Source organism: Mus caroli, unplaced genomic scaffold (genome assembly GCF_978045245.1).
Source record: "Mus caroli unplaced genomic scaffold, Mus_caroli_1 scaffold_12, whole genome shotgun sequence".
NCBI lineage: Eukaryota > Metazoa > Chordata > Mammalia > Rodentia > Muridae > Mus > Mus caroli.
The window spans coordinates 57,707,082-57,731,578 of record NW_028227267.1 but is presented as its reverse complement, the minus strand read 5'-3'; the positions used below and the strand labels follow the sequence as shown (position 1 = coordinate 57,731,578).

The following is a 24,497-nucleotide window of genomic DNA, read 5'->3' as shown; positions in this document are numbered from 1 at the left end:
GGGGATCATGATTTACAGGCCAGCCTTTGCTACACGGTGAGACCTTGTCTCAAAAAAAAAAAAAAAAAAAAAGTCAGAATTCATAGACAGCTGAAAACAAATTACTATTCTTTGGAAAAATAGGGTATGGCTCTATCCATAACATTAAATCACTCTGTTTGCACAGTAAGACTGTTTTGTGCACTTGTTATGATGAAGTGTGAGATAATACAAAAGGATGCTTCTGAACATTCATTCTGAATTCTCAGTTTCTATGACACATTCATGTTCAAGGAAGATAAGCATCAATTAGTCTGTTGCACAGTCTACTATAAATAGCCTTGGCTAAGCTGTAAAGAAAACTAAAAGGGTCACATTATACAACCACAGAATGGCCTAGAACCTTGCCTCTAAAAGTCCAGCTTGGAACACAGCAGGGTGGGGAGTGGGGCTGTTTCTATGTGCCTAGAGGATTAAAAGCCACTGGGGGAGGGAAAGACTGAGGGGGTGGGGCTCTACCTAAAATATCATGTTTACACTGAGACTGAAAAAACTGCGTCATCATTATATATACAACAATGGAGCATTTACACTAAATTTAGAACAAAACATAACGATAAAGAAAATTTAGTTTGGGGTCAGTTTTTAAGGCACTCGTTCACTCTTCTAGTAACCATATTTGGGGGGTGGGAGATGGAGAAGAGGTTCAGTAGTCTTAATGACTTCCAAAATTTGCTAGATGAAGACAGATAGCAATGGGGGTTATTTACATTATTACAATATATTTAGTACCACAAAACTGGAAATTTAAGTTTTACCACAATTTAAAACCTAAGGGGGAAAAAAAAAACCCTTACTCAAATTGAATGTTGTTAACACATGTGAAAGTTTTGATTTAGTATGCATTTTTAAATTGGCCAGTATTATTTTAGCTCATGAATCACCTCTTACTCTGCCTGTGAAGTGTGCGTGTGTCAGTGTGTGTGTGTGTGTGTGTGTGTCTGTGTGTCTCTGTGTGTGTGTGTTTATGTGTATAGAATAGGTGGTTATGACCTGTCCGACATAGATGCTAAGAAGCTAGTAAGTACTCTTAACCACTGAGTTATCTCTCTGGACCTGATTCCACATTTTTAAAGCATACATCATCAAACGCCCTTGTGAAGAACATTGACTTAGCCATCTTCACTCCTGGGGCTGTCAGCATGCATGCATGTCTGAGTACTCACTATTCTGTCCAAGTTCCCAATTCCAATCAGAGATGGAATAAAAATGCACGATTAAAACACTATAATAGTTGAGATAAAGAAAAATAGTTTCTCTCTGAAACTATTCCCTACCAAAACATTTATTTTTAAGATATCCTTACTAGAGGCTGGTGAGATGGCTCAGAGGTTAAGAGTGCTGACTGCTCTTCCGAAGGTACTGAGTTCAAATCCCAGCAACCACATGGTGGCTCACAACCCTCTGTAACTAGATCTGACGCCCTCTTCTGGAGTGTCTGAACACAGCTACAGTGTACTTACATATAATAAATAAATCTTAAAAAAAAGATATTCTTACTATTATCTCACTGTAGCAAGGAAAACCTGGAATTAATAAACATACTCCAAAATGATTAAAATAAATGCAATTTCATGGCAACCCTTAAATCGTTTCTTAGGACAGAGGCTCTTTCTCTCTCCAAGTCTTTCCTACTTTGCTCTCTAGTTGATGGCTGAAAGATGAAACCTTCTAGTCCATAAAATATTAAGCTGTAATTTCCTGAAAAATATAAACAAACAATAGTATTCAGTAATCCCAAAGAGATAAAATTAAGTAAATTTTGAGACAGTTTTCTTATATAGCCCAGGCTAGCTTTGAACCCTTTGATCTTCTGATCTCTGTCCTAAGTGTTAGAATTGGCTTGTGTGCCACCACCAACTAATAATGTTGTTGGTACTATAAAAATGTTATTGATATTATAAAAAGACAAACATGAGGCCTTCTTTTGTCAATTGAAAAGAGATGGAAAGGAGGTTTTTTTATTGTTAAATGGTTTTCAGCAAACAATGTCTTCCAATTATTCCTACTGATTCCAATCATCCACAATCTTCTTTAATATATATGCATTAGGTAATTCAAGGGGAAATGACCCCCCCAAAAAACTGGACATAATATATTTTTATAGCATGTGATTTGAAAGTAATCTTGCACTTTAACAACTGTACACACCACGTCTTTTGTATCTGTAAGATGCAGAAGAGCACATGTCAAAGGGAGTCAGACAGTAAGTAACTGTAATCCCAGTACTTGGGAGGCTGAAGCAGGAGGATCGAAAGCTTGAGGATAAGCTTGGCTACAAAATAAGACCCTGACTGCAAAAGGAAAACCATGGGGGAGGAGGTGGGGTGAGGAAAGAGAGAGGACTGGAGGACCATCAGACCAGCACGAAGTCCTCAAGCCTGTTGTGTAGCCTTGCAGTGTATTAAAAGCCTATAGCTAAGGCAAAGCAACTTTGTGTTGTTTCACAAATGGTGTAACATCTAATTTAAACATCTCTATATTTGTTTTTCATATACTTCTCTTCTAATATGGGAAGATAAAGTAAATTGATTAAATTACATAACGTCTTGTTTCCTGTCACATTTACCATGTGTTTTATAGTTTCTTTCAGTAGAGCACGGTATTTACTCTCCTGACTTCTCAGATGTAATCTGACATTTTCTATACATCGTGAAGTTTTATTCTTCAATTAAAAGTCTTTTACAGCTGGGCGTGGTGGCGCACGCCTTTAATCCCAGCACTCAGGAGGCAGAGGCAGGCGGATTTCTGTGTTCGAGGCCAGACTGGTCTACAGGACAGCCAGGGCTATATAGAGAAACCTTGTCTCGAAAAACCATTTCTAAAAAAAAAAAGTCTTTTACATTTATTTTGTGTGCATGTGTGTACAATATGGGAGAAGGTGTCTGGAGATTAAGCTCAGGTCATCTGGTTTGACAGCAAGCACCTTGTGTCCCTCCATTTTTTTAAAACTTTAGTTTTACAAAAGTAGCATGGTAACTTTATCAAAGTACAGGGTGCCGAGACTGACAGTGGGCCACATGAGTGACACTACTCAAGGGCCTCAATTTTTTTTGTAAATAAATTGACAAGAGCAGATTCATTTTTATTATTTATGAGTCTAAATTTGCTTCCCCAAATATAGGAATCTTAATAGATGGGACAAAAAGTGAGTATCAACTGTTGGGATATATTCCAGAACATATAAATCTGGCTGTCACTTTTTGAGAGGGGTCCTGTCCTGTTAAATTACAGTCTAACCCGCAAAAAGGGTTAAATCATGAAACTACTAAGGAAGCGTCAGAGCGTCCATTGAGGCTGTGGGGATTAGCAAGTGGGGACTCAGTTGTCATCCAGACTGAAAGCAATATTTAAAGGTTGTCACAAGTGAGTGGAACATGTTTGTTTTCATAGCTTCAGGGGCTACTTGGACAATAGGTGCAGAGGGAATGAGGTTTTAACTCTAGGATTCTGTGGTTCCAATCCCAAATAGGCTCTGTCCCTTCTAGTTTCTCACAAGGTTTACATTAGATTACATTACATCATTACATTATGTTACATGGCAGTGTTTACAAAGCACTGTTTACTGCCATGTCCAAAGTCAGCATTTCTACATCAATTTTAGAAAGTAAATAACTGAAAGAAATGAGCTCCTTATCGGTGGAGAGTAAAAAAGTTAATTAGCCTTCAAATCATAATTTTTAATTTTAAATGAATTTTACTATGGTCCATGGTGGTTTGTAGGAAAGAACGTGAAGGCAAGATGACACATACAGGAAAAGAAAAATAAAGAACTCTTAGGCCTGTATGCTGAACAGAATTAGAGTTGGAAATGCTGTAGATATGAGTTTGCACTTCTAGAAACTAGGGCTATAAACAATGCAATGTTAATTTCCCAAGACAGAAATACACTTCCTGGCACGTATGTAAATACCCACCACCGCTGTGCAACTTAGTCTAATCAACTTTAGAAGTCACACGACAAAGTCATGAAACAAATCTATCCAACTGACAAAATAAATCTACATCTAAACAATATGTTCTCTTAATATGATCATCTAAGTCTACAGAGATAGCTCAGTTGGTAAAGTACTTGCCTTGAAGGCATGACCAGAACTCACATTAAAAACAACACAGGCATGGTATGTGCAGTTGTATTCCAGCATCGGGAAAGTGAAGATGGGTATATCCCTGGGGCTAGTTTCAAGCTCAAAAAAAAAAAAAAAATGAAGAAAGAAAGAAAAAAGAAAAAGAGAGAGAGAAAGAAAGAGGGAGGGAGGGAGGGAGAAAGGAAAGGAAAGGAAAGGAAAGGAAAACGAAACAGTGGACAGGACCCAGACCCAAACAGTGGCACTCAGTGTTGTCCTCTGGCTTCCACAGGTAGATTCATACACTTGCATCTGCCCTTGCCACAGGATAAAGCATACAATCCCATATCACCAAGGACCAGCCTCAGCTTGGAGAGGGGTTCTCAGGAAGGGGTTCCTAGGAGTAGCAAAACCAAATAACTCAAAGTCAAATTGTGGGTCCAAGCTGAAGGCCTACATTCTGCTCAAGACACCTTTCCAGATTGCTCTCTGTATTCTGCTCTGCTACTGACAGCTTTCTCTTACTATTGTAAAACTCTCTGGGTAGCTTGTCTCTTGCAGATCAAAAGCCCACTTTTTATTTTACATATCCATTCAGTCTTTACCCCCACCCCCACCCCGGTTTTTGATTCCCCCTGAATCAACATCCCATGACCTCAGCCCCTTGATTCTTAGAGACTTCAAGCTTACAGACAGTAAGATAGTTGAGTGGGACTCCACCCTGAAATTACTATTCCAACCATGCCTGGATCAGGCTGACCCTCTGGAATCCACTTTGTAAGCATAGATAAACAAAACTGGGTGGGATCTTGCCTTGTAGCCACCACTCCCGATCTCTTTATCTCCTTCCTTAGTACCTTTCTAACAAACTGGCTCATAGTGCAAGCTGTCTCTGTTCCTTTAGATCTGTGAAGCTCCTTATACAATTCATATTGCATCCTTATAGTTTACATAGTTGAGAAATTATATATTTCTAAATTCATGTTTTCAGTGTTCTTTCTCACAGCCTTAGGGGCTGTCCTGACTTTCACAGCCTCAAGGTCACAGCATTCTACTATTTTGCCATCCCCTCCTGGACTCTTACTGTCTCTGATTATCACGGAGATATTAACCTTGGCAGAGAGGGCAATCCTTGAAGGAGGAATGTGAAAATATGTACACTATTATACAAACAAACCTTACGCCCACAGCAATCATCAATACTTGTGGAGGCCAACGCCCTACTGGCTCCATTCCAGGGGCAGGAAACCATGCCATACTGTCCTTAACATGGCCAAGCCATACTGGGCACCATACTATATAAATACCCTCTGAGAAGGATTTCTTTCTAAGAAAGGGATATTTGCTATAGGGGAGAAATAATCTAAGTTATTTGAACAAACTAAATATCAGCCTAAAATAAATTTCAAATTTAAGTGGAATGCTTAGATGAGTAAATCCACAGGACAAGCTCTCCATATTCCTACTGACAAATTAGCGTGTGATCTCTAGGTATATAATGTCAGTGGTAGACTGGATGCTCTCTTTAACCAGGTCTTCATCTGGAGATTTGACACTCTGTAGACTTTAAAAAAAGAATCTAAAAAACAGCCTATGAATCTCTATAAGCAAATCAGTACACTACAATACTTAGTATTGACTGTTCATTTTTCTACCACATGGAAAATGGGAGTTTGCTGGCCAGTGAGGTGGCTTGGTGGGTAAAGACACTTGCTGCCAAGACTGATGACCTTAGCTTGGTTCCCTGGAACTGACATGGTATGAGGAGAGAACCATATGCATTTGGCAAACGTGAGGCCCCTCCCCATGACACATAACACATATAAATGCTTTAAAAACAAACAAAGACAATGGCTGGTTACATGTTTCCTATTGCTGTGCAGTTACACAATTAGAAAGTTAATGGCTGTAAACAGTTTTGAAGGTCAGGAATCCAAAATGAGTCTCAGTATCACAAAACTAAGGAGGCGGCAGAGTTGCGATCCCTCTGAAGGCTCTGTGAAACCCCCTTTTAGCTCACAAGCTATTCCTTGGCTCCAAACCTTCCATCTTCAAACCTGGTTGAGCCTTTTTCACCTCTCAGCACTGCCACCTCTCTGATGCTTCTTCTACCACACTTACAAGACCGACAGTGATGGGAGTCTACTCAGGCAATCTAGGACCACAGAGTCTTCTTCTACCACACTTACAAGACCGACAGTGATGGGAGTCGACTCAGGCAATCTAGGACCACAGAGTGGCCTTACTTTCAAACGGAACTTGAATTCTTTCTTGACATGTTGGTTATGTAATTAGGTTCCGGAGATGAAGACACAGCTATCTTTGGACGTTCTGGTAGGGCGTTTGTTTAGCCAGAGAGATAGCTCAGTGGGTAAAGTGCTTGCTGCCAAACCTAACAACTTAAGTTCAATTCCAAAAACCATGTGGTCCTTTGGCCTCCAAATGCACTCACTCTATGGCACTTTTGCACACCTCCCCCCACCAAAAATCCCTCTTTATATCCAGTGTGAGCTCCCTGTATTACACTGCTTTCACAACACCCTGTACTTTCTTGTTACTGCTGAGAGTTGTGATTTGTAAGATTATTAATGTCTGGTTTTACTCACTAGGTTAGACCGTAGGAGGAAAAAGTGTGGTTGTTTTATTCACCCTTAACATACTTGATAACTAACAAAAATATAAAATCCATGCAGCACAGAGTTAGTGCTGAGTAGTTACCTGGGAATATTTACCTGCATGCTGACAAATAATTCCTTTTTCTTTTATACCTTATTTCACTCTTGTTGCCTCCTCTCCTCCAAGTTCCAGTGCTCGCTCAATAATTTGCCTGGACAGTTTTCTCCAAAGGAGTTTCTCCATACCTCTGTTCTCTGAGTAACCTCATTAAGAAAATTTGTGGATTCCTCTCAAAGATTCATTTTATTTTTAATTGTGTGTGTGTATTTGTATGTTTTTTATGTGAATGCAATGCTGAGATGAAAGTATTTATATGTTTATTTATTTTTACAAAACAATAGAGGAACTGAACTCAGGTCCTCTTTTTTTTTTTTTTTTTTTTTTTTTTTTTTTTTTGGTTTTTCGAGACAGGGTTTCTCTGTATAGCCCTGGCTGTCCTGGAACTCACTTTGTAGACCAGGCTGGCCTCGAACTCAGAAATCCTCCTGCCTCTGCCTCCCGAGTGCTGGGATTAAAGGCGTACGCCACCACGCCCGGCGTAGGTCCTCTTTAAGAGCAGTAATTATTCCCTCGTAACCTCTGAGCCACCTCTCCAGCCCTTCATTTAGAAAGTACATTTCTAAAATACAGATCTCAATATTGGGCAGAGCAGTGGTAGTTCATGCCTTTAATCCCAGCACTCAAGAGGCAGAGGCAGGTGGATCTCTGTGAGTTCAAGCCTGGTCTACAGAGCTACTTCCAGGACAGCCAGGGTATACAGAGAAACCCTGTCTCTGAAAAAAACAAACAAACAAAAGCAAAGACAAAAATCAACCAAATTAATTTAAGATTTTCCAATTTTATCAATATAAAAATAGCACATAAAACCATTAATGGTCTAACCTCTATCCAGTTGAGCAGGCTGACTTTTACTCTTGGCTTTCAACGATACCCAAGCTACAAACTATAGTAGACTATACAGCTATCTGAAATGCCAGGTTCTTCTCAACTGTTCCATTTTCTTACACTCTAATGATTCTACTTAAAATGCTTTCTACGGCCTACCTCTCCTTTACCTTGTATACTAACATAACTTATTCTAATCCTAGTATGCTCTCTACCAAGCTTATTTCGACACACAGTCTAATTACTACCTCCTTCAAGTTTCCTGTGTTACCCATTTCCATGGATTACATGATCTTCCTCTATTTTTAGGCTATAATTGTTTGGAAATTTTATCTTTCACTGTATATTCAAGTGTCTACTAAAAGAGATTACTCTTTTTTGTCTCCATCTCCGATTCTAGTTTGAATTCTGGTAAATGTTTGTTCCATTCTCTATGAGAACATATGTTAAAACCCACAAAGAGATTACTTCTAGGAAATATTCCAATCAGTTGATAAAACATTAAATTAAAAGGGCATATGTATAAAAATGTTCATTTCAGAATCTTAATACCAAAAACTAGAAATAAGCTAAATGTCCAGGAATAGAAAATTCTAATGATATATCTCAGAGCATTCTAAAATAAAGATTGTGAAAATTATATAGTAGCTCATATGTTTATGGCATGTTAAGTGAAAAGGGATTAAGAGGACTATGAAACTATATAATTATGTATATAGACACTGACTAAAAGGGAACATGAAAACTATATGAATTGATGGTGTGACTTCATTTCTTCCTTGTGCCCCTTCCCCCACCCCTTTCGGTTTTTCAGGGCCAGGTTTCTCTGTGTAGCCCTGGCTGTCCTAGAACTCCTTCTATAGACCAGATGCCTTGAGCTCATGGAGTCCTACCTGCCTCTGAGGGCTGGGGGATTTCATTTCTTTTATCTAGAACGTCATGTCACTATAGTTCTCTTTAAACTATATGTAATTTAAAATTAAATTTATATCCTTTACAGATTGTAAGATTTGTATATAAATATTTGTGAGCATACACACACACACACAAATATATTTTTCAGGACTGTCTCCTACAAGCTGCAAGAAGCAGATAATCCAGTCCCAGTAAGCATACTGAACCTTGCTCCCTAAGATCATTTTCCACTAACATGGAAACAGGCCTCTTAAAAAGGAAAAGGCTTATTCCATGGAAAAGCAAACTTAAGTAAGAGATAAAAATGTACTATCTCATTATACAAGCAACTAAGGGAGTGCTTTTTAAAAATAAAAATGAAGTAATGTTAACAGAAGCTACAAAAGAAAGTGCTTCTACTAGCTACACATAAGACAATTTGAATATCAAAATAATTATATAGTTTAACCTTAGAGGTGAAAGGCAATGGTATATGTAACCTACCCGAAGTGATTCAGAAAAACAGTACACAAATATACAAATAAAATATGGGCAGAGTGGCTGGAGAGATGGGTCAGCACTTAAGAACACTTGTGGCTTTTGTACAGGATCTTTGTTTGGGTCCCAGCACCCACAGGTTGGCTCACAACTCCAGTTCCAGAGGCTCTGATACTGTCTGTCTTCTGACCTCTAAAGGCACCAGACATAACATGATGTACATAGGCAAAATATGCACATAAAAATCTGAATTTTGAAAACTATTTGTAGATGGACATCATAAATGAGAATAAGCAAATACAGAAGTAGAAACAGGAATTCAAATGTGCTCATGTAGATAATGTATAAGCAATTATGAATGCTGAACATAAAAGGAACTTCTGATGAGTGGGATATAATGTCCCCACAAACTGCTTTCTATTTCCAGGAAGGAAAAAAAGAGTAACTACACAGTGGTCACATATTGACAAGGGGATCCAAATTATGATCATCAGTGAGCAATACATGGGTGTGTGTCATGTTCTACAAGTGACACTCTGAGGGACAGGCAACAGAGTCTGTGCATTAGAACACTGAAATGCATAGTCTCCACCTAACTGTAAGGAAGCATGGAGTGAACATTCTTCTGAAAAATGTGTGACTCTGTACTCTTCAAACACATCAAGGACTTACGAGACAAAGAGTGGAAATTTTCCAGAGCAAAGGATGCTAAAAGAAATAGGACAATTAAAAGCATTCCCTGGCCGAGACAGGCACCTGTCAGGGAGGGAAGAATACTATAAAGGACCAACCTCAAAAATTGTAACATGATGGTAAAAATACTGTTCAAGTGTACGTTTATCAGGCTGTCAGGAAATGCACTCCCAGGAATATAGACATGAAGAGCTAAGACCCATGTTTGCCTGCGAAAAGTTCAGAAGAAAGGGGGGGGGGCACAGGCAAGTAATGTATATTTAGGGAGAAAGAGAACTTGTTTCCCTACAAGAGGCAGCAAATGATCTAATAACATTTTATAGATTTGAAACTCTAGTTGGTTTTTTACCAACAGGAACATAAAAGGGTGCTGAAAACTGGGTACAGTGGTATGCACCTTTACTTCCCATACTGGGAAAACAACAGGTAGAGCTCTGAATTCAAGGTCAACCTGGTCTATATAGTGAGTTCCAAGACAACCAGAGCTATTATAGAGGAGCCTGTCTAGGAGAAAACAAAAAGCAAGAACGATAAACCTAAACCTGCAAACCGCTAAATAGTGTTTAAATCTGTTGTTTTCAAGTTACCGTTCAAAATGGTTTCTGATTCTGACATTGAGTCTCTCTTGAATGAGGATGCTTTTACAGTTTTTAACTAAATAAGTTAATATCCTGAAGCCAGTGTTCCATCAGTTGCACTTCCTATGTGAAACAGTAGGAAGGCGGGGTTGGGGGCTGAGATGTCAAGACCTGTTTTCCATAGTATCCACATTTACCGTTCGCTCGCTGGTGATTGCATTCCTACTCTCTGACAGGAGTATACAGAGTATTGCTGTATACAGAGACTTAAACTGAGTGGGTGGAAGTGGGCAGACGGAGATGATAACGCCTTTCTAGAATACAGATGGAAATGTACACCCTGATACCCAAATACTAATTACTACCTAAAGAGTGGGATTCGTTAGACTCATAAGGTGTGACATGTTTTGGAGTTGTAAAATTCAGATTGGACATTCTTCCAAGTTTTTAAATCCTGAGTGTGATGATCTGATAGAAAAATCTCCCCTTTTTCCCCTTTGAAATGTAACTCGGGAATGTGCACCCTCTTGTGGTGGAAAGATCATTTTCCCCAGTGGCTTTCTGCTGACGCACAGAGCTTTGTTACTGGAGTTTGGTTTCTCCCATTTTAATGACTCAATGAGGATTTGTGGTTTGTTAAGATTTTAAACGAAATGGGACTTAAATATTCTAAATGAGATCGCCATACAAGTTTTAGTCGGAGCAAATGTAGATAGCTGAACACTATTCAGCTATGTCAGTCTTGATCTTGGTTGCTAAAGTCTCTTCTTTTCCAGTTGTACCTCACTAATGCAAACCATGGAAGCCTTCCTTCTCCAGTGCACTTCCTCTTTGGTGCTTAAGTTTCATATCCACGGCTGTAACGGACATAATAACAAGATGTATCTTTTTTTATGTTCAACTGTTACAATTCTGCAGGGTGTGGTGGCACAAACCTGTAATCCCATCACTCAACTGAAGTGGACTGAAGCAGGATTATCAGCCTGAGCCTGGGCTACAAAATTGAGTTCTAGGCCAGCCTCAAAGCCATAAAGAAGATATTTTTTAAAGTTACAATTCATCACAAGTTGTTCTTATAATAAAAACTAGAGCAAACATAGTAATATCCCTGATTTTTAAACTGTTGGGTTCTTTTTTGGAAAGCAACATTTGATAAGGCTGGAGAGAGTGCTCAGCAATTAAGAGCACTTGTTGATTTTGCCGAGGACCCAGGCTTAGTTTTAGCATAGTTCCAGGAAATCCCTCCTCTCTTGATGTTTGAAGGCACATATAAGATGCACATACACACATGTAAACAAAACACTCACACAAAGTCATTTTTTTAAAAATCCATGAGAATTAAGGGAAACATAACCAAACACAGCCCTATAGTCATTTAGGAGCAATAGCAGTTTTTCTTTTTAAAATCTTAATTAGCCTAGTGGAAAGGACAATGTCTTGCAAGCAAAGGATCAAAAGATGCTTTTGTAAGAAAAATTAAAATATTAACTTCATAATTTTTTTGTCCTGTTATAGAGTCATTTTTAAAGGCGGTTTACCTAGCTTGCTCTCACCAGCTGTAAGACGGCAGAATTTATAATCGGAACATCAGGTTTCATCAGCCATAAAACAAAAATAATACCTACTTCATAGAGGTGTTGTGGGCAGTGAGACGCCTGATCCACAAAACGTTTGATAACAACGTGTACCACCTTATCAGTACCCAGTGGCTCTTACAACTTTTTCAGGGCTTCATACAACGGGAAACCTATCTGGTGAGTCCATAATTTACTCTAGCACTTTTTTTTTTCTTTTGGAAAAGTACCCTAGTGACGTCCAAAAGATTGTACATCTTCGGCTCCAATCCAGAACCGAAAGCTCCGTCTCCAGTTCAGAATCCAAAGGCTTGTGCATGGTGGGCAGGTCGCACGCCTCGAGGTCTGGGGTGGAGGGAAACGTCGGGGTGTGACAGCCGCCCCCTGGTCGTGTGATTGAACCGTAAAATTCCTACCTCGTGAGGTGGTTCTAGGCTTAGGTGTGACAGATCTGGGAGGCGCTGGCGGAGGGCGAGAACACGACAGCGATGCGCGGTTTTAAGTTCCTGAGCGGCCACCCAGGGCTCGAAGGCGCACTCGGTGGCTTGGAGTTTAGTTAAAAGCGATTTTTGTCTCTTTTTTTTTTTTTTTTACGAAACGTTTAAGATAGTCCCTGATTTGTTTCATCACTAGTGTGTCACCGGAGTAGTGTCCGAAAGCTGACCACCTCCACTGCCGCACAGGGGCCACGCAGGCACACACAGGAGCGCAAGACACAGCGGGGACTGGAACCAAGGAAGTAGAGAGCCTTGCGCCACGACGATCCTGCGCATGTGCCGGGGGAGAGGGAGGTAGAAGTTTCCGCATGCGCAGCAGGGTCGCGCGGGGGTGGTTGGGGGGGAGGCAGGGACAGCTGTGGGGCCGGCCCGCGTTCCCGGCATGCCCCGGGGCGGCGGGGTTGGCTCTAACGAATTTGAATGAGGAGTCTCAGCGCTTTCGGCGCCATTTTCGAGTGATGCCTGATCTCATCAATCTAGCGGGAGGGAAGGGATAACCTGTCCGAGCGTAGCGCGACGCTAGGATCGCGCCGGAAAATCCCCCAAAAATCATCAAAAAAATTAACTTACACCAGAGGGCAGTCGGCGGGGCTTCGCCAGATGCGGCGCAGTCGGTAAGAGCCTCAAGTAGCAAAGCGGGTCTCGGGAGGCGGCAGCGACGGGACCGGAGGACCGTGAGGGGAGCAGGGACCGGACTCGGGGTCTGCCCTCACTTTCGCAGCAGAAGCTCCCTCAGGGGATCCGGCCGCTGTAACTTGGGTGTCCTCGGATGGGCGGCGTCCGGCCGCGCTCGGGTGGCGGGAGCGCGGAGCTGGGGGAGGGGAGGCACGGTTTGAGCGGGACACGGCCGAGCGGCCGCCGCCCGACCTGTCAGCGCGAGCGGCCGGGGAGCTAGGCCGGCGCAGCAGGTTAGTCCGCGCCCCGCGACAGGCGCCCGCCCGCCCGCCCTCCCCGGTGTGCACGGCGGTCCGGGCGCAGGCCGTCTCCTGCCGGGAAACTTGGGTCGCGGGAGAGACCGCTGCCCGCGGCCCCCGAGGTGCGCTGCGGAGTGCGGGGAAGAAGCGGCGCCGGCCGGGCCGATCTCGGCCCCGGGCGCAGCGGATGGATGGATGGCCGCATCCAGCTGGATCATTTTGTCGTGGCTCTCCCGGCGGTCCCCTCTCTCGCTCGAGGGGGAGGGGTGTCGGGGTGAAGGGAAGGACGGGGCTGCGAGCTTGCGATTTCCTGGCGTCGGGCTCTTAGAAGACTTTTTCCTTCTCCGGTCCTTGAAACGCAGCGTCTCAAGGAAAAGTAGCGTGGAACTTGGTGTCTCCTGCGGACAAGCCTTTGCACCTACGATTTAACGGTCATTTTGCAGTCCTCAACTTTCCTTGGGAACTCCTGACGCTGAGGCGGAAGAAAGCGGAGTTGTCTTTCCTTGGGGGGGGGGGGTTCTTTTCTTTCTTTTCTTTCTTTCTTTCTTTTTCTTCGTTGGCTGTTGGCTTTTTGTCAACCCAGAGTCGACAGCTCTTAATGAGCCAGTGACAGCTTTGAGTTTAGGTAATGCTCGCTAGGTACTAGTCTTTGTGAAGAGTCCACGTTAAACTCTTGTGTCGCTTTCCTCCCTCAGCACCCCTAAGATTAACCCTTAGCTCCTGGGACGTCCTGCGGGAGGGTCGCACGGACCTGCCTTAGGGATCCTCTGCGTATGCTTTCGCTGCAGCTTCTCGGTTATTCGCCGAGGACTCAGGCTTCCGGGGACCCTCTGTGACTTGCTAGTCGGAGCAGGCCCCCTACAGAGCTTTCTCCCTCTGGAATTTTATCAGAACCCTGGATTTGGTGTGTGTCTATGAAAACTGGGGGACCCGCCCTCATTTAGATCCCTTCCAGAAGAGTAGGAGCGCAAATGTGATGTTTTTCAAATTGAGTCTAACGGAGCTCCCAAACGCCGGGCTTCTTACCCACTGATTGGCTGGAAGGAAGCGGGACTGGGGGGTTTGAATGTTGATCCCAGAGCTGATAATTCTTGACCTACCGAAAAACTATGTTAAGTCAGAGAACTATTCAAATAAATACAAAATGTAAGATCGGAGTTTTTTTTTTTAAGTTTGTACATAATAGAGTTGTTTCTTCCGTAAAAGCCTTTCAGATGGTTCTGAAATATATATATTTAAATGTAAAACTAAAGAGGCTGTTTTCAGAAAACTGTATTTCTGCTGTTGCAGTTATAAGACATTTCTGTTCTTCATTGATTGAAAACTTCTCCGAAGGATCTAAGGTGTTTGGTTTTTCCTTTGATAAATTTTTTCCGTCTCAGCCTTCATGTATTTATTGGATACATATTATGGGAGAATTGTTTGTTTCATTTTGATGAAAGTGAACTTTAAATTATGTATTCTATATTTTTTTTGTAAAAATTGAATGTATTCTTAGAACTTTGCAAATCTGTTTTAAATGTTTTCTAACTCGGCCATTGCAGTGGATTTAAAAGCTTAGTTTACGAATCATTTATGTTTCTTAGTTGAGAATATAACAAGTAAATGTGCACAGGTGAGCATATATATTAATGCATTCCTTTTACAAATTCATTATGAGAGAATGTGTTGTATCGAGCAGTGCATATGTGTTGGTTTCTTTGATTTCAGTTAGTTTTTGTTTAGTGTTACTTGAGACAGGCGTCAATATTTATTACCCTGCTTGTCATTCCTTTTAATTCCATCTTGATAATAGACAGGGTGTGGTTTTCAAAGAGTAGATGATTTTGAAAGGAATTTTTAAATTTTTATATCTTACAAATAGTTGAAATTTTGAGGCATTATTTAAATTTAATATAAACATGCATTTAGAAATATTCAAATGAAAACATTTTCATAAATGTATAGGACTGTAAATTAATTTATAATAAATACATTCTATTTTGTATTACTTTCATGATAATTATGTTTTCTGAACACATAATCTTTCTTTTTTTCAGAATCTTTTTATCTTGGATCTTTTCATAAAATTTTCCTAAAATTATTTATAAAATTTGATTTATTAAATTATACATCTCATTTCTATTCTGCATGTAATCATATGTAAACCCTGTCTTTTTACTGTTGGTTTGTTTTTGTATTTTAATTTTTATTCAAATTACGTGACTGGAAGAGAATTATGGGAGTGGAGAAAATCTTTAAATTATTTTTTTGACACTTCCATTTTGGGATTTGTATTATATTAGGCCATAATTGAAGATATTTTTTCTTTCATTTGTTTGTTTTACCAACTTTTTAAAAGTGATATTCTTTATTTAAACTAATTCTCGTATTGATTTAGAATACACTAGCACCTAAATAAATTTCACAACATTCAAAATATTTTCATGTTTTATGTAATACTAGGTAGAAGGGAGAATTCCAGTAGATATATACCTACTTATTTAAATGTTTATATGCAGTTATCTGTAATTTTCTACAGATTACTATTAGATTACTCTAATTTTCTATTCTTTTGTGAAAGCTGCAAAAGTTATTTATTACCACAGGAAAACAGCACTGAGGAATGGTGTTGATATAGCTCTCCCGGCACTCCATTTACTATTGTAGGAGAGTGGAACAAAAGTATCAGTTTCCCTGGTAGCATTGATTTTCATTTGTTTGTTCTTTATACTAGTTCCAATTAAAGGTCTAATTTTAGACAATTAAAAAAAGCCTATTAACTTGTCTTCAGTGTACATTTACAAAATTTAGCCTCAAGTTTTTGTATACCATTAAGTTAGTATCTGTTTTACTGATTATTAGGAACCAAAACTAAGGATAAAAATTTCAAGGGAGTATTCATGTTCTGATTCCCATGTTTTCTTCTCTTTTGTGTGCTGCTTTTTAATTTTTGTTTCCTGAAGACTTGTGTACAAGTCTTATTCGTGTATTTATTTGTGTTTAGTAACTAAAAAGAATGTTGACAAAGTCTTCAGTATAGAACTATTGGTCAGCTGGTTGAGTTTACAGAAAGAAATTTCCAGACTATATTGAATATTTCTTCAATAAGCTTTCAACAACTAGATTTTAAATTTACAGTTATGGAAATGAAGTTAATCTCAAATCATAAGATATTTCTAACCTTAAAAGGGCTTTTGTCTTTTTTATTTTCCTTTGTTTAATGATACTTAATCCCCACGTTGATTTCCTTTTAACCCCTTTTATGAGAAACATAGTATGATTATAATTAGAACAGCACATTTTAGAAAGAATTGTAAGACTATGCATCGTTTACCCTTTTTATTTTCTTAATTGCACAAATTTAGAAACTATATGCTTTGCAATTAATTTCAGCGTATAATTAGATTTCAGATTTTGACTTGCTGTAACTTTGTGGTCTCAAATCTCATAAAACTAAAGGAAATCAGTAATAAAATACCACTTTGTTTCAACTAAGTGTTGAGAAATGAAATGAAGCACTTACTTTCGAGAGATTACACTATTAGAACCTTACACCGGGTCTTAATTGTCTTAAGAGTGATAATGTATATTTAAAAATGTTGCTTTTATGTAATATCTGATTGTTGGTGTGTACAAATGATCATAAATTCTGTAAATAATGCTTTCTGGTAATTACGTTTTTTTGGGTTTTTGCCTTTATAAAAGATGCTTTAATGGATTTTTCTTTGAGACAGGTTTCAAGTAATGGAGTTAATAAATACATGTGTGTGTGTGTGTGTGTGTGTGATTTATTCTTAATACTTTTCTCGAAGTTCTGAATCTAATGTGCTCTTATTTGAGCAAAGAAATGTTACACAGGAAAGATTTGTAATGTTTTCTATGTATAAACAATAAACTAATAAATAAGTTTTACTTTGAGATTTTTTTCTTTCAGTCATAAACATTTTATATCCAAACCTTTTGTTCTTTATTATCAAGTATTCTTATACTGCTTAAAAACATATTACTATATGAAAGTTTAACATTAATTTTTAATTGTTTTATATTTAAGGTTGTGGTACCTATATTTCAATGCACTCATATATTAAAAAAAAAAACTTTATCTTTTGAAAAATAGCTTTTTCCCATTAAACAATCAAATATTTAGCAACAGACATAATGGAGCTATTGGTATTCATTATTTAATTTCTCGCTTCAGCCACTCTTAAATAAAAGTAGAAAACTCCTACAAAGCATTATGGCTCATATGTAGTATATTTACCCCTTTGGTAATTTAATAATTTGTTCTTTTAATATAGTTGTTACCTGTTAAGTCATTAAGATCCAGAAAGGGTGAAACAAATGAAAACAATAAATAAAGTTGCATTTTCACCTCGATTTGGAAGCAGTAAAAGGCTAGTCTAGTAGTGGTCCATTTATTTCTCAATTGTTTAAAATTTTTAAATTGGTAGAACTGTAATAAAAGATTTGTAAATGTTTCACTCAAGTATAGCAGTACTAAAGGTGAGAATAATAGCAATTTGTCATCATTGATTCATTTAGTAATTTTAGGGGAAAGGTAGTCAAATTGTATCTTTATCCTTACATACTTTTAAGCTATACAGATTTTAGAATTACAAAGAATATTTTTATACTCTTTCTCAGTTCTTTCATAGCTACTTTGAAAATGAATGTCATACAGAGAAACAAAAGCAGAAACTTGCCTGATTATTTTTTTTCTTGGAAGAAACTTTGGGTGATAATGCCTATTACTTGTTTTTAATAAGTTATTTTTTGTTCTTAAAACATTTTCAGAGTAGTGGTTCTTTGAGCATTGTCAAGATGGATTAGATCAACTAGAAGGAACTACAGGAGATATTTATCTGTTGAGTGTCTTCATGCAGTAATACATGCCATTTTTATTGCAGATTTTAACCGTTAGAAGAGTACCAGTTCTGGAAAACAACCAAAGTTTCTTTGATTGAATGCCCATGTAATGCATTGGAATATGATAGGCGATTAAGGTATACTAATGTTGTGTGTGTTTGTTTGTTTGTTTTTCTTAATTCTACAGCCTACCCAAGAACTTGCTATGGATTCTAAGCTGGCCTAGAACTACTAATTTTTCTGCTTCAACCTCTTCCTTAGTGCTGGAATTGTAAATATGTGCCAGTAAATATGCTTTATACTAACAAATTTTCAGAACCTATTATTATATATCTTTGTAATATAATTGGACTTAATAGTAATTCTGAAACCTTTGAATGAATTAAAATCAATAAGCAAAGAATAAACAAATCTTGTGAATTGGCTGAATCTAAGTGTCTGGCTTGTTAAAATTCTAGATTTTTAAGAACATAGTTATGTTGTAGATCTATCTGAATTTACCTCCCCCCACCCACCCCTAATAAAGAACAAAGTCTATATGGTGATTTTTCTTTTCCCTGGGGGTGTTACTACAGTGTGCTAGGTAAGGTATTTAATTATGTAGTGGACTTTATTCTTACAAAATGAAGTGTTTTAAAGTCAAGTGGAATTTAGTACTTGGCTGTTTGACAAGTGGAGAAGTAGAGTCTAAAAATTAGATAAGATTAATGAAAATATTTTAAGAAAATTTGAAGTATTCCAAGTACCTTCCTAACCAAGTCACAGCTTGGTTGAGCTGAAACAGCCCTGCTTTCTTAAGCAGGGATAAGTATTTTACTCATATATACTCAGTGCATTGCTAATATCAAACGTTACAGCACTCTAAAGATCAAATTACAGAACACTTACACTTTCGATAACTACTACCTTATTCTCAAATACTTATTGTCCATTTTTCTAACATTGTTTTACTTGATTTTTATATTTACTTGAGCATTCCAGATAGTGTTCAGCTTAAATTGTTATTTCCTAGATGGTAATCTGGTATAAAAATGAATATATTGATATTATTACTAAATATTACTTGGTTAGTTTTTTTTTTTCTAATAAAGTATTAGCCATAAGTTTCAATGATATTTGCTAAATAAAATGACAGTTGCTAAACTACAACTACTTCTCTTTAGAATTGTTGACTATGTACTGACTGAATATAAGTAACAAATAATAAATCCCAAAGCCTTGCTTTTCTTAAGTGCAATTTAATCTTAAGACTAAAGTACAGTTTTCCTGCCCATAAAACCTTTTTCTTTAAATAGTTTAAATATTTTAGAACACATTCTTAGGTGTATTTAAGAATGCTAGAGTGTCAAGATCCTTATTAAAATACTAATAAACGCCGGGCATGGTGGCACACGCCTTTAATCCCAGCACTTGGGAGGCGGAGGCAGGTGGATTTCTGAGTTCGAGGCCAACCTGGTCTACAGAGTGAGTTCCAGGACAGCCACAGCTATACAGAGAAACCCTGTCTTGGAAAAACAAAAAAACAACAACAAAAAAAAATACTAATAAACTGGAGTTTGATATTTTTATATTATGAGATAGATAATCCAGAAATGCACATCTGTTAATAATTGAGGTAAAATAGAAATGTTAAATTAAGACAAAACAGTTTTGATGTGTGAAGAATGAATAGACTTTCCCTCTATCTTACCCAGTGTTTTTAGGTTAGAGAGTAGTAAGGTGAAAATGGAGTGTCTTGGGGGTTGACAGGGATCGACATTTAATTTATATCTTTTAATGCAGATAATTGACACAGTTTTAATGAGTTAAATGAGGGAGAAAGCAGTATATGAGTTTATAGTGTAGGTGAAGATTTAAATGCGTGGTTGTTTTGAATTTAGAGTCTAAAATTTATGTACCTGAGAGTCTTAGAATTTATTGTTTAAACCAAATATTTGACATCATGTCATTGTTCTCTCTACAATTATAAACTGACTTATGAACATAGGAAATTTAGCTTGTTAAATAATTTAGTATCTTTTGAAAGTGATAGTAGAGATACTAAAATTTTCCTTATAGTTGACCACTTCTGACACAGTAAGAAACCTTAATTTGGCTAATAATAAAAGCTATTACAATTATAAATGATTAGGTGGCCTTTAACCACCCTTTAAAGGACATGTTGTAAATCAAATTTGCAAATCTTTCCAATTCTCTCCTAAAATGTGGTTTATTAGGTAAGAATTTGAGGACAGAGATTTATTGAATTGATTTAAATGTTTTAGTTAAGATTGTTCTCCAGTTATAGTTAGTTATATCTTGAATATAGTATTTTTACTTTCAGTTAAAGGCATGATCAGGGTTTCAGGAAAAATAATTGCCCTTAAAGTACAGTTGTACTATCATTATTTCTATCTTACTGAGATGTTTACGTTACAATGAAGAAATATTTTAATAAACTAGGATGGGGCTAATTTAACATTTGTTGATGAGAGGCCTTAAAATTATTGTAATTTATAATGCTAGTTCATAAACTTTCATTTGAAATGTCAGAATTGTTTTCTTTGATAGAGATTTTAAAGTATTGCAAAGATTTGCTAAATAATAATAAAATTAACTTGAACATTTTAAATGTTTGTGTGAAGCAGTTTTGTACATGTATATATATTTTATGGTTTTCTAAAAGTAACAAATATCCCTCATTTTTTTTTCAAAATAAGCCCTAATGTATCAGAACTGATGCTTTCTGATCGACACTTTTCAACAGGCAATGTTGAGTTAATTCTAAGTCTTCAAAAAAATTTTAAATATGACTTTGAAATATAATTTCTGTTCTCAGCATTATGAACCCCACTTTGGACATTTCATTATCAGATATTAACTAGGTTAATGTTATTTTGCTATTTTGATATAATTTGAAAGAAAATATGCAGCATTTTTCAAATGTGATTTCTAAAATTAACCCATTACTATTTCTATATATCTAAATATTATAAATTGGGTGGTTGTGGCACATGCTTATAATCCCAGTACTTCAGAGGCAAGGCTGGAGGATTTCTGTAAGTTTGAGGCTGGCCTGTTGTACTTAGTGAGTTCTAGGACAGCCAAAGCTACACGGAGAAACTTGGAAAAGAAAACAACAAAAATAAGCAACTCAATGTTATAAATTATATTACAAATACCTTTCATACTAAATAAGTATATTCAAAATTACCATGCTATCCTATAAATTTTTAATAGTTTATTTCTAACATTCTTCACTGATAATTTAAGTGGAAAAAAATTTATTCATTTTGATAAAAGAATGCAGTTATTTTATTGTTTTTGCAAAATACCTAAATTTACTATATTGCTACATTTCATACTTTTAATTTTTAATTTCAAGAGTAGGTATTACTTAAATTTAATATCTAGTTCTAATCTATATTATTTTGTTTTTTAATAATATCCAAACTAGTGTTTATGAATCAGTACTTAAAGTGTTGAAAGATAACTTGCATTTAAAGTTGAGGTCCTATAAATACCATTTTAAAGTATTTTAACAGAATAAACGTTCCTATTTATCTTGTAACTTAATAACTTTGGGCCTAAGTATTTAGCTGTAATATATTTAACATAGTTTACAATGGGAATTTTTTGATATTTGTGATTTTTAAATTTTTATCTTATTACTGTGTGTATGGTGGGGGTGGTACATGCACAGGGCTCAGAGAACAGTTGAGTTGGGACCTTCAACTGTACATATTTCAGGGATGAAACTCAGATTGTTGTAGGAGGCAATACTTCAGCTGTGGGTTTTGTTAACTCTTTTAGGCTAGGTCTAAGAAGTATTATTACAAGTGGTAGAGCACATGCCAAGGCCCCAGATCAATTCCTGAAAGGAAAAAATATATATATTGGCTGAATACTTAATGCTGTATTTATTTTTTGCCTTTCTAGAGATTGAACCAAAAGCCTTGTACTAGCAAACACTCTGCCACAAAGCTATATGTCCAGTGGTTGAGTCTTAGGGTGGTGGTGCTGTTGTGGGTTTTTTTGGTGAGAGGAGGTAGTTGGTTGATTTTTGCTTTCTAAGTAGTATATTGCGGTCGTGTGCCTGGGAGGAAACCAGGGCATTTTGTGAGCAAAAGTACGATTTTAATTTTTTTTATTGGAATTTGTACAACTATGGAAGTGTGTGCACTCACTCTGATAAACTGTTAGAACTCTTCGCAGAGATTTGATAATCCAGTAGTTAAATGCAGCCTTAGAAACTGAAGACTGTTAACGTGTTAACTTTACCTTGTAGGTTCCCTTTCTAATAGCCAAAACAGTAATTTTGTCTTCTTTCTCCACCTTACCCCTTTTAAATTCCTTCTTAAATAATTTTATCCTGTGATACAAGTGTGCTTGTTAAATAAAGTGTACAGAGCCGGGCGTGGTGGCGCACGCCTTTAATCCCAGCACTCGGGAGGCAGAGGCAGGCGGATTTCTGAGTTCGAGGCCAGCCTGGTCTACAAAGTGAGTGCCAGGACAGCCAGGGCTACACAGAGAAACCCTGTCTCGAAAAAAACCAAAAAAAAAAAAAAAGTGTACAGAAGCACTTCTTTTCTCAGAGTTAGATGCAAATGTTTTGCTTTTTAAATAGTAGGAGCATCCTGGGGAAGAAGCAAGTGTCTTAGAAGAATTGAAGTTGGGTGATGGCTGTTGCTTGTCAGCTAGCTGTACTGCCTCGTGCTGTTAGTGTGTAATCATAGTGGATAGGAAGTGGCACACAAGTGGAAAGGCTTCCCATATGTGCTTTGAGGAATGGTTGTTTTGAAAGATACTTTCTTTTCAGTGCATCCTTAGGAGAATAGTAAATATTTGTGGGTTTTGGACTTTTTTAACTGTTTATTCAATGGTGTTATATTTCATTTTTATTCCAGAAATTTCACGTTAGAGTTGAAAATTCTAATTCATTATCAGAACTTTTTTTTTTTTTTTTTTTTTTTTTTTTTTTGTGAAACTGTTTTGGGACAAATTTTACCTGTGTTAGATATGCACTAAAAGCAGAAGAGAATGATCACTTAAGAAAAACTGCTGGCTAGAGAAATGGCTCAAAAGTTAAAAGAGAGCACTTGCTGCTCTTTCAGAGGACCCAGATTCAGTTCCCAGAACCCACATGGCAGCTTACAGCCCCAGTTCTGTGCTTTTTTTATACTTTTAAGCTAATAGAATAAGAAGACTTAACTAATAATTAAGTTGTTTGTACCACAGATTCAGATATATATTTGAAAAAGAAAAGTTGTGGCCACTATGGAATATTTCTTTCACGGTATGTCTTTAAGGACATTATCTTCCTTTTGTAGCCTCATATAAAGAAGGCTGAATTATTGTTAGCTTCACTATAATAAAAACATTCTATAATTCATGTTGTCAGTCATTAGAACCAACAGAGGCCAGAGGTGAAGTGAAAATGTACAAGTTGTTATACTTTTTTCTTACCCTTAAACTTTTATATTTCTAGTCATACTTGTATTTCTTTTTTTCTTTCTTTCTTTTTCTTTTTCCTTTTTTTTTTTTTTTTTTTTTTTTTTTTTTTTTTTGGTTTTTTGGTTTTTTGGTTTTTTGAGACAGGGTTTCTCTGTGTAGCCCTGGCTGTCCTGGAACTCACTTTGTAGACCAGGCTGGCCTCGAACTCAGAAATCTGCCTGCTTCTGCCTCCCGAGTGCTGGGATTAAAGGCGTGCACCACCACGCCCAGCCATACTTGTATTTCTTAAAGTGATACAATATCCTGTTCTGTATCTTTTAGACTTTGTAATTTCAAGTGATATAGTTTTGTAGACTTGTACAAGTTTAATTTAAACTTGCTTCAGCCTACATGTTTTTGTCCTCTTTGGTCTGTATAATTACAGTCCTAGGTAAGTGAATACTAGATCTCTGTTAAAGTTCTGGTTTCAGTTATAAGACTTTGGTGGAAAACTACAAGTGATGTTTGTTTTTGTTAATCGGTGTCCTAAGTTAAAGCCTGACATTTGCAGTTGTATTTTTTAAAGATACTCATCATTTCTCTTTCGTTGTCTTCATTAAAATTGTTTCTGATCCATCTCCATGCTTCATGTTTGCTTTGCCAGTCAGAGTAAACCACTTCTTAATTGTTATTACTAACAAAAATAGCTTTTGTCATATGGTATGTTTATCTGAGTTAATTGAGACCACAGTCTATTCTGATATTGTGAAATTAAGCATATTAACTGTAAGTTGTAATTGCTTTTTTAGGCTAGTACTGTTTTTAATATGTTAATGTAGTTTGACAGATAGACATACTAATATTGCCTATGCTTAACCTAAAAGTTAGCTGCATAATCTTCTCTTGAAAGTATCTTCTACCC

The 24,497-nt window shown here is 37.3% G+C and overlaps 2 long non-coding RNA genes across 12 annotated transcripts in view; one reads left to right on the top strand and one right to left on the bottom strand.

Annotated features, from left to right (window-relative positions):
- LOC110309289 (uncharacterized) overlaps positions 1-13,020 on the bottom strand; it is a 51,902-nt gene extending 38,882 nt beyond the window's left edge. For both annotated transcript variants that reach the window (XR_002379683.3, XR_015044663.1), the window contains exon 1: positions 12,972-13,020. This is a non-coding gene — a long non-coding RNA (uncharacterized LOC110309289). The remainder of the gene's footprint in view (positions 1-12,971) is intronic.
- LOC110309290 (uncharacterized) overlaps positions 1-24,497 on the top strand; it is a 61,372-nt gene that overhangs the window by 20,698 nt on the left and 16,177 nt on the right. For 5 of the 10 annotated variants that reach the window (XR_015044659.1, XR_015044661.1, XR_003834781.2 and 2 more), the window contains one exon: positions 18,205-18,300. This is a non-coding gene — a long non-coding RNA (uncharacterized LOC110309290). Of the gene's footprint in view, positions 1-11,845; positions 12,085-12,801; positions 13,016-18,204; positions 18,449-24,497 lie in introns of those variants that run through there. The other 5 variants (XR_015044657.1, XR_015044660.1, XR_015044656.1 and 2 more) reach the window with 3 other exon arrangements.